The 10368-nt window shown below is 37.6% G+C and overlaps 1 non-coding gene across 1 annotated transcript; it reads left to right on the forward strand.

Moving 5' to 3' along the window:
* The first annotated feature begins 3370 nt into the window (after positions 1–3370).
* LOC128282363 (small nucleolar RNA R71) lies at positions 3371–3476 on the forward strand. The gene has a single exon (XR_008272624.1). It is a non-coding gene; the product is annotated as a small nucleolar RNA R71 (small nucleolar RNA).
* The last annotated feature ends 6892 nt before the right edge of the window (positions 3477–10368 follow it).

A 10368-nucleotide genomic window follows, 5' to 3' on the forward strand; every position in this document is an offset into this window, starting at 1 on the left:
TTAAGGGATTTCAACAATAATGGGTTAAGGGTTAATATTGAGGTTAATACAATGAATGGCTTGTTAGGTTCAAGGGGGTTTACTAGGGGTTAATCGTGGAGGTAGGCTTTTCATGGCATAAGTGGGTTAATCCTAAGTGCCTTAATCATTTTGATATATCAAATCAAATGGTGTGGTCTCGACATGCATAATCAAGCAAGTTCTAGAATAACAGTTCAATACTGACTCACTCAAAGCAATAATAAAAGTGAGCATGAAAGAATTAATAGATGCTCAAAAGGCTCAAAAACCTCACGAAAATTATGGCTTTTTGATGTTTAGACTCGTGAATTCCAATTCAAAGTAATACCTAGACTTGGGGAAATAATCTATAATTTTAAATTCTTAAAAATCAACTTATCATGCTTGATTATCTAATGCCTTAAAGTTTAAACAATCAATGCATAAATCCCTATGTTTTAATTCAAGATATATCAATCAAAATCATAAATCAATTAAAATTTATCCTAAATATGATATGAGAGCTTTTCAAGAGAACAAGGTAATCATTTAGAGATTTTTCTGATAATGAAATAAATACCCCCCACACTTAAGATATACATTGCCCTCAATGTACAAAGATAGATATTAAAGTATAAAAAGAAGATAGGGGGAGAAGTGAAACTTCATGTATTAAGAATGGATGATATTCTTGGATTGACAAGATCAAGTATTGGAGATAACTCTGGATGGCAAGCTTGACTCTGAAGGTAAACCGTTTTTAAAAGGAAAACAAATGAATCTTAAAAACAAATGAATCTTAAAAACTTAATAAAAGAAAAATAAAATAAGATAATTATTCTAATTTTTCAAGTGGCATGGCTGGTGCACATGCCCGTGTGGTTCGTGTCCTGTCCGTGTTCGTCGCGAATTGTGATGTCGTCACACGGTCTTATCGCATGCCCGTGTGTATAGGCTTTGTGGCTACATGATCGTGCCACACGTCCGTGTAGGTTTTTGCCCGCCCGTGTCATTCTGACAGTGTGGTCCACAGGTGCTAGACACGAGCATGTCGAACGCCCGTGCTGTTTTGGCAGGCTCGACTACGGTTCTTCCACACGGGCATGTCGCACGCCCGTGTTGTTTTGGTAGGCTCGACTACAGCTATATCACATGGCCGTGGCATTTAATCGTAGCCCGTGTTGGGGAAATATTTTGCCCTATTTTCACACGGCCTTAAGCACGTCCGTGTGCTTGGCCGTGTCTCTGTGGAAACACCTGTATTCAAGATTTCTATTAATAAATTAGGAGTTAAATACCAAAATTTAAAGAAATTAATATTGTTAGTGCTCGAGTTGCCTCCCGAGAAGCGTTTATTTATAGTCTAAGCTCGACTTACCTCTTCAGTGAATGGTCATGGTGGTTTGAGTAGTTTATGCTCCTCATTCTTGCTATCAATCTCATCAAAATAAGGTTTTAATCGGGTGTTGTTTACCTTAAAAGTGCCGAACTTGGGATGACTCACCTCCACCGTACTGAATGGCAAAATACTGAGTACCGTAAGAGGGATTTCCTTATTCAGTGTGGTAGTGACAATGCGGGGATCTGTGGCATTTAATAAGACCTTATCACCAACCGTAAATTAATTTGGAGAGGCATCAGGCTCGTTTTGGCGTAGTTTCGATTTTTTGGGTGTTCTTGGTTTGTGCGTCCGCCATTCATCGAGTTCCTCAATTTGTAATCTTCGATCTTCATGAACAGGTCCTCTACTGGTGCTTGAGAATGACTCGTGTGCTTCTTTCAGACTCATTTTTTGCAAAATAGGTTGCACCATATTGCCAGTTTTAGTAGAATGGTTTAAATGATCACCTTTAATTCCTGATGTGTTGCCAGAATTGTGAACTTGAAGGGTGATTGTTTCGTCTCCCACCCGGAGTGTGAGTTCACCTGTGCCAACATCAATAATGATTTTAGCAGTTGCTAAAAAGGGCCTTCCTAGAATTAAGGGAATATTGCTATCCTCTTCTATGTCTAGAACAATAAAGTCAACGGGAAATATAAATTTATCAATTTTAACTAGCACATCTTCAATAATACCTCTAAGGAATCTTATAGTTTTTATCTGCTAATTGAATGCTCATCCTAGTCTGTTTGGGTTTCCCGAGACCTAGTTGCTTAAACATTTTGTAAGGTATGACGTTGATACTAGCCCCTAGATCAGCTAATGCATGATTAACATCTAAACTACCAGTTAAGCAAGGAATAGTAAAGCTCCCTGGGTCTTTTAGTTTGTTGGGTAGTTTATTTTGGAGAATGGCCAAGCAAAGTGTGTTCAGCTCCACATGCGATGTCTCGTCCAACTTCCGCTTATTTGCTAAAAGCTCCTTTAAAAATTTCATTACGTTTGGCATCTGCGATAGAGCTTCAATAAATGGTAAGTTAATATGTATTTTTTTAAGAGTTTAAGGAATTTACCAAATTGTTCATCTGAGCGGTCTTTCCTTGTCGTATTGGGGTATGGCACACAAGGTTTATATTCGACAGTCACTGGTTTGCTTGTATTTTGATCTACCTCACCTTGACCTTTGCTTACCACAGTTTCTTGCCTCAGTTCTGGTTCAGGCTCAACGACTCCTTTGTCATCTTGAATATTAATTGCGTTGAGTTGTTCCCTTGGGTTAGGTTCAGTATTACTTGGCATACTACCTTATGGTCGTTCGGAGATTAGTTTGGAAAGCTGGCCTATCTGAGTTTCGAGGCTTTGGATCGACGCTTGTTGATTTTTAAGTGTTGTCTCGGTGTTCTGAAAATGGGTTTCTGACACTAATATAAACTTTAAGAGCATCTCTTCAAGGTTTGGCTTCTTTTCCTATTGGTAGGGTAGTTGTTGGTAGCCCGGAGGATGTTGTGGTCTTTGATTTCCTTGACCACCCCACGAGAAATTGGGGTGGTTCCTCCAACCTGCATTATAAGTGTTACTATATAGATTGTTTTGAGGTCGAGGATTATTACCCATGTAGTTTAGTTGCTCGTTATCCATGCTGTGGCCATAAGATTGGTATTCCGAATGGTTTGTTCCACCGCTACTTGCTCGCACTGCATTACTGGGTGAACCTGTGAAGAACTAAGAAAACCATCAATCTTTTTATTCAAGAGTTCTACCTGATTTGACAGCATGGTGACCGAATTGACGTTATAAACATTGGCTGTTTTCATTGGCTTTGTCCTCATGACTTGCCACTGATAGTTATTCAGTCACATCTCCTCTATAAACTCATAGGCATCTTCCGGTGTTTTATTGTTGATGGTTCCGCCCACCGCTGCGTCAACCATTTGGCGAGTCGAAGGATTCAGACCATTGTGAAATGTTTGTACTTGGAGCCAAAGCGGTAACCCATGGTGAGGGCACCTTCTCAGAAGGTCCTTGTATCTCTCCCATGCATCGTAGAGTGTTTCTAAATCCATCTTCACAAAAGAAGAGATATCATTATGTAATTTAGCCGTTTTAGCCGGCGGAAAATATTTTAGTAAAAATTTTTCGGTCATTTGTTCCCAAGTAGTAATTGACCCTCGTGGTAACAAGTTCAACCACTATTTAGCTTTCTTCCTCAATGAAAAGGGAAACAACCGAAGACGTATGGCATCATCAGAAATGCCATTAATTTTAAATGTATCGTATAGTTTTAAGAAGTTGGCTAAATGAGCGTTGGGATCCTCATCCTGCAAACCATCAAACTGAACAAATTGTTGTATCATTTGAATAGTGTTAGGTTTTAATTCAAAAGTATTTACAGCTACAGCAGGTCTAACTATGCTTGATTCAGTTCCTGTTAAAGAAGGTTTAGCATAATCATACATAGTGCGTGGAGCAAGATTTTGATTAACTGCAATTGCAGGAAGTAGCTGATTGCCTTGGTTTTCAGCCATCTCTTCGGTTGGGGGTTGAGTATCATCTTCTTGCTCGTTCTCTGTGTATCTTAAGTTACGCATTATTTCTCTTTGGTTTCTATGAACTGTACGATCAATTTCTTCGTCAAAAAGTAATGGTCCCGATGGGTTTCTTCTAGTCATAAACTATAAAAACCTGCCAAGAGAAAGAAAGAGTAGGTTAATAAATAATAATAATAATAAAATAAAATTAATTTGCAAGAAAAATAAATGGCTAAAGTAATAAAAATTAAGTGTTCCTAATATCTTAAATCCCCGGCTAAAGTAATAAAAATTACTTATTCTTAAACTAACTATTATTGCAATGTAGGCAACTGTACCTATCGAACAGTAGTATAGTTTTAGCAAGACCGGATTGTCGAACCGAAAGGAACTAAAAGTACTAGTAATGACTATCTTTTTATTATCTAGCCTAAGAATAAAGAGGTTTTGTTTTAATTAACTAATTATCTAAGCTAAGAATGCACAGAGAAAAGAATTGGGGAATTACTTTTGGGAAAAATCGATTGACTTAAGACAATACCTAAGGAAAAATCCATCTAGACTTTTCTGGCTCCGAATTGGGCGATTTATTCATTCAACTTGTTCCGTAGAGATCCCTAAGTTATGTTATTGTCCCTACTCAAGACTAATAACGTCTAATCCCTAGATTGAATAACCGAGACTTTTCTCTAATTAACACTCTAGGGTTGCATTAACTCGATCTATGGATCCCCTTATTAGGTTTCACCCTAATCCGACAAAATCTTGTCACCCTATGTCTAGGCGCGTAATCAACTCCATTTAATTATGACAAATGTACTCTTAGACAGGGTCTATTCCTCCTCTAAATAAGAGCATGACTTGAATCAGTATCCTGGGATATCAAAACAAGAATTAAGAACAAGTTAAATATTTATCATACGATTCAGAAAATAATAACAACATTCGTCTTAGGTTTCATTCCCCTTAGGTATTTAGGGGTTTTAGTTCATAACTAAATAAGAAAACATCTTAGAAGAATAAAGATTACAAAACATAAAAAAAACCCAAAACTCCTGTGGGGAAATTGAGGAGAGATCTTCAATCTTGATGATGATCCGACTTCTGATATGGATCAATCGACTTCCTTGGAGTAATTCCTTACTCCCTATTCTCCGTCTCCCCTTTTCTTCCTTCTTTAAGGTGTATTTATAGGCTTTGGAATGCCTAGAAGCCCTCAAAATTAGCCTTTTCCGAATTGGACTCAACTTGGGCTCGTCAGGGACATGCCCGTGACACGCGCCCGTGTTCAATTACTTCAGGCCGTGCTCGAGCCTGCCAAATTGACACGGCCAAGTGGTCTGCCTGTGTGAGGAGGTCTAGGCCGTGTTGATTTTGTACCCTGGCCCATTTTCTCTGTTTTTGGCCCGTTTCTCATTCCTTTCGCTCTCTTATGCTCTCCCAAGTATAAGACATGAAATTAAAGCATTAGGAGCATCGAATTCACCAATTCTAATGAGAAATCATCCATAAAATGCATAAAACATGGGGTAAAAATATGTATAATTGATAGTTTATCAAAGCCCAATTTGTCCCTTTTTGGCCCGTTTCTTGCTCTTTTTGCTATTCTAAGCTCTCCTGAGTATAAAACATGAAATTAAAGGATTAGGAGCATCAAATTCACTAAAACCAAGGAAAAGTAATTCAGAAATATGTCAAGCATGGGGTAAAAATATGTATAAATTACGATTTATCAAAAACCGATGGAGAAGACAATACCCAAGGAAGAATTCACCTAGACTTTACTTATTTCCTATGAATTAGATGATTTATTTACTTGACTTAATCCGTAGGAATCCCTAATTTATGTTAATATCTCTCTCAAGACTAAAAAAAAACTGACTCTAGGTTGATTAATCGAAATTTCTTTCTAATTAAAACCCCTATTGTCGCATTCACTCGATCTATGGATTCCCTTATTAGATTTGACTCTAATTCGACAGATTTATGTCGTCCTATCTCTAGGATTGCATGTAACTCTGCTTAATTATGAACAATTTATTCTTAAACAGGGACTTTTGCTCTACTGAATAAGCACATCAAAAACCTGAATTAATATCCTGGAATATTAAAGCGAGAGTTAAATCTCACAATTAAGAATAAGAACAAGTATTTATCATATAATTCAAAGAGTAATAAGATTCGTCTTAGGTTTCATCTCCCTTATTTATTTAGGGAGTTTAGTTCATAATAATGGAAAACATCTCAAAAATTGGAAAGCAACAAAACATAAAGAAACCCAAAGAACTTTTAGGAAATTGGATGGAAGTCTTCAGTCTTGATGTAGATCCTCCTTTTGAGCTGATCCCGATAGCTGTTCTCGAGTATTTTCTATCTTCTATTCTCCGTGTCCCCCTTCAATCCTCTTCTAGCATGTTTATATAGACTTTAAAATGCCTCCAAACCCTCAAAATTAGCCTTTTCCGAGTAGAATTAGACTTGGGCTCGACAGGGACATGGTCGTGTACCACGCCCGTGTGAAGGTGCTCAGGCCGTGTGTAATTCTGACTTGGTTTAGTGTCGACATGGCCATGACACACGAGCTTGTGTATCACCCATGTGGAAGTGCCTAGGCCGTGTGAAACACTGAATTAAGCCTAATTTGTCCATTTTTGGCCCATTTCTTGCACTTTTTGCTATCCTAAGCTCTCCTGGGTATAAAACATGAAATTAAAGGATTAGGAGAATCAAATTCACTAAAACCAAGGAAAAATCATTCATAAATATACCAAGCATGGGGTAAAAATATGTATAAATTACAATTTATCATACATCGATATAAATCAGACCCTTCGCATGTGATTACACCGTCAAAGGTTTAGATTCATTTGGACATGATTTATGGTGAAGAGCTAGTCAAGATTTTAGCCCGGGAAGTTAAACAGTTGAGAAATAAGAGTATAGCACTTATGAAAGTTTTGTCCATAGACATGGATTCGAGGAAGCCACATGGGAACTCGAGGAGACTATGAAAGATCAATACCTGAACTTATTCACCAGTAAGATTTTTGAGAACGAAAATCCCTAAGGGCAGAGAAATGTAACAGCCTGATTTTGGGCCTAGTCAGAATATTGGTCTCGGGACCATAAATCTAAAGTTGGAAAAATTATTTTATTATTATTTTGGAGTCATAGCATGTTTATATTAGTACATGAAAATTTTGGTGAGTTAATTTTGACGTTCGTGAGCCTAATTGCGAAAAAAATACTAAATCGCATAAAGTGCAAAAGTCCTATTTTGAAAGCTAAAGGTGTTATTTTATTAAAGAATCAAAATTAAAGGATTTTAAAGGGCAATTAAACCCTTTTAAAGGAGCAGAGCCAGCCATTGAGTCAAAGAAGAGACAAAATTTTAAAATTTGGTGAGTTAGGTGGCTTAATTTGACTAAAATAGAAATAAATAAAAGAAGAATGATGTCATCCCTTTTTCATCTCTTTTCTCCACCAAAAATTTTCCATTGAAGGGGGTTTGAGAGCTTAAAATTTTTAGCAACTTGAAGCACTCACAAGTAAGTGATTTCTACACCTTTTGTTGATGATTTTTGCATTTTTGAGACCCTTGAAGCATGAGCTTTTAAATAAGGGGACTATCTTGCAAAATGGTCGAAAGTCTAGGGTTTTTACATGAGAGAATTTAGGGTTTTTTCTAAAATTTTATGGAAGAATATGAGTCTTAGTTGTGTAATAGATCACTTTTGTGAAAGGTGTTACCATGAAAACACCTAAAGGGATTATTTTGTAAAAGTTGTAAAATAAGTGATAAATGTGTGAAATAGAGAGAATTTGGGGTTTTTATAAGAGTAAAAAGAGTTCAGCTAAGCTTAAGATGCGAACAAGTTTGATAAAAATCGATTTTCGAGCATAGGGGTAAAATGGTCATTTTGCCAAAGTCTAGGGGCAAAATGGTCATTTTACTGAAAATGTGAATTTTTAATTGATTAATTTTATTTAGCGATTAAATGAGTGTGTTTTGCTATTTTAGATCAAGAATTGCCAAATCCAAACCTAGATCGAAGGAAAGCCAAGCAATTTGACTAAACCGACTAGTCGCCACATTTTGTAATTCGAGGTAAGTTGTATGTAAATAATACAACTACATCACTAATGTACATGTGTTGAATTGTATTTGAATTAATATAACATGAATTGCTTGATTTTGAAATTTAAAAAGTATGATGATAATAGAGATAGTAGAATTCCCTTTTGAACCTAGAAAATAAATCGGATATTCATGCCATGACATATGGGTTATTGTTGGCTAGTGTAAGACATGTCTGGGACATGCATCGGCCTCGAGACATAAGCCAGTGTAAGACATGTCTAGGACATGCATCAACTACGAGATGATAGTTAGTGTAAGATCATGTCTGAGACATGGCATCGACTTGAGATATGAGCTAGTGTAAGACCGTGTCTGGGACATGACATCGGCACCTTACCCACGTTTGAGGTTTAATGAATATCTGGTAGTGTTCCAAGTGGTTCAATGATGAACATTATGTTCTTAAGCTAATAAGGAAAGTATAACCGTGTTGTGAGTGGTACAGGTACCTAATTGGTTCGTATGAGATATGATTTCATTGTATAATATGTGACTTGTATGGATGGTAATGAGTAAGTTATGCTTATGCCTACCTTGGTATTATGAGCATGTGGATTATTGATAGATTGTTGTTGTTGTATACTTACTTATATGCAACTTACTAAGCTTTTATGCTTACTCCATTTCCTTTCCATTTCCTTTCAGTGTCGCCTAACTAGCTCAAGGATCACCAAAAGTCAGAGATATCGATTACACTATCAACCGAAGCTTTTGGTATAGTTGGATTTATATTTTTGAATATGGCATGTATAGGACTTAGACTTTATTATTTTGTGTCTTTGAGAATTGGCCAAATGTGTTAGCTTGGGTTGGAAACCCTTCAATTTGTGTTAAGCTTTGAATGATGGCTAACATTTATTTAGAATTTATAAAAGATGCATTATCATGGTTGAATGAATGTCTATTGTGGCTGATTTGATTATAGAAATTATGCTCGTTTTGGTATTGGTTGGCATTCGTATGAAGATAGGTATGTAAGGGTGGCAATGAGGCTTGGTAAATAGCCTTATATTGTCCACACGAGTAGACACACGGGCGTGTGTCTAGGCTGTGTGTGACACACGGTCTGCCCCATGGGCGTGTAGCCTTACTGTGTGTCCCTTGCACGTAAAAATTTCTAGTCAGTATGCATGGTAATAAACACACAGGCAGAGACACGGCCATGTGAAGGACACGGCCCAGCACACGGGTGTGTGCCTTGGCTGTGTGACATTTTGAGCATACTGACATCAGAAAAAAAATGTCCATATTTTTGCACATGGGCTAGGACACAGGCGTGTCGTGGCCGTGTGAGGGATACGGGCCATTGACACCGGCGTGTGTCTGGCCGTGTGAAAACCCCTGTAGGTGTGAATTAGAAATTAATTTTACATGGGTGTGGGACATGGGCGTGTCCTAGGATGCTTAGGTCGTATGAGCCACATGGGTTATCAGCACGTCCACGTCCATTAACACAGGCGTGTTACCCTTCCACACAAGCGTGTGCCCTGTTTTAGAGGTAACTTCCTTTAAGGTTGGTTTAAAGACCTAGGATGGTTCCAAATAGTTTTCAACAATCGATTTGGGGCTCATAGGCCCATAATAAGAAGTTTAAAGTAGAAATTGAAAAATTTTTGTTTTGGTTCGAGTCTCGATGACTTGAGATTGGTTGTATGCATGAGATCAAGTTAGGTAATGCCTTGTACTCCGCCCTAGTATGGGTTACGGGTATAGGGTGTTACAGTTTCAGCCCGATTTTGACTCACCAACTCCATTGAACCTTGAAACCCAGCTTGTCCCACTTTCAACTTAATCCTAAAACAATCAACTAAGCCTTCTCCTTCCTCAACTCCCTCACCTCAGACCCAACTATCATACCAATCCCTATCCTTACTCCCCCAACTTTAGTAGCACTCGCTTCATCCCTACCTAAATCTTTATCATTCCCCTCTCTATTCACACTTTGTCCATAAACACTCCTAACAAAACCAGAATCCCCACTTCTATAACCCCCCTCCAAGCTGCCACTCTAAAATCTATCGAAAATCTAAATTTCTCACTTCCACTAATTCCAGAATTAACATCTATCTTACAATTTCTAGCAGTAAGCCCAATCAATCCACAATAATTTGACAACTTCTCATACTGACTTAAGCCTAAAAATGACCTTGATTTAATCTTGGTACCTAGAATCCTTTTACTAAAGGTCTCTCTAGATCCAAATCAACTCTCACCCTAAGAAAACTCCTCCCTATTCCATTCTAAACCAAATTATCATCAATCTCAACTACCTTCCCAAGCCTTGCCCCAATTATCTCAGCATTCTTTTTGGCAAACCA

This window comes from Gossypium arboreum, chromosome 1 (assembly GCF_025698485.1).
Source record: "Gossypium arboreum isolate Shixiya-1 chromosome 1, ASM2569848v2, whole genome shotgun sequence".
In the NCBI taxonomy this organism is placed as follows: Eukaryota; Viridiplantae; Streptophyta; class Magnoliopsida; order Malvales; family Malvaceae; genus Gossypium; species Gossypium arboreum.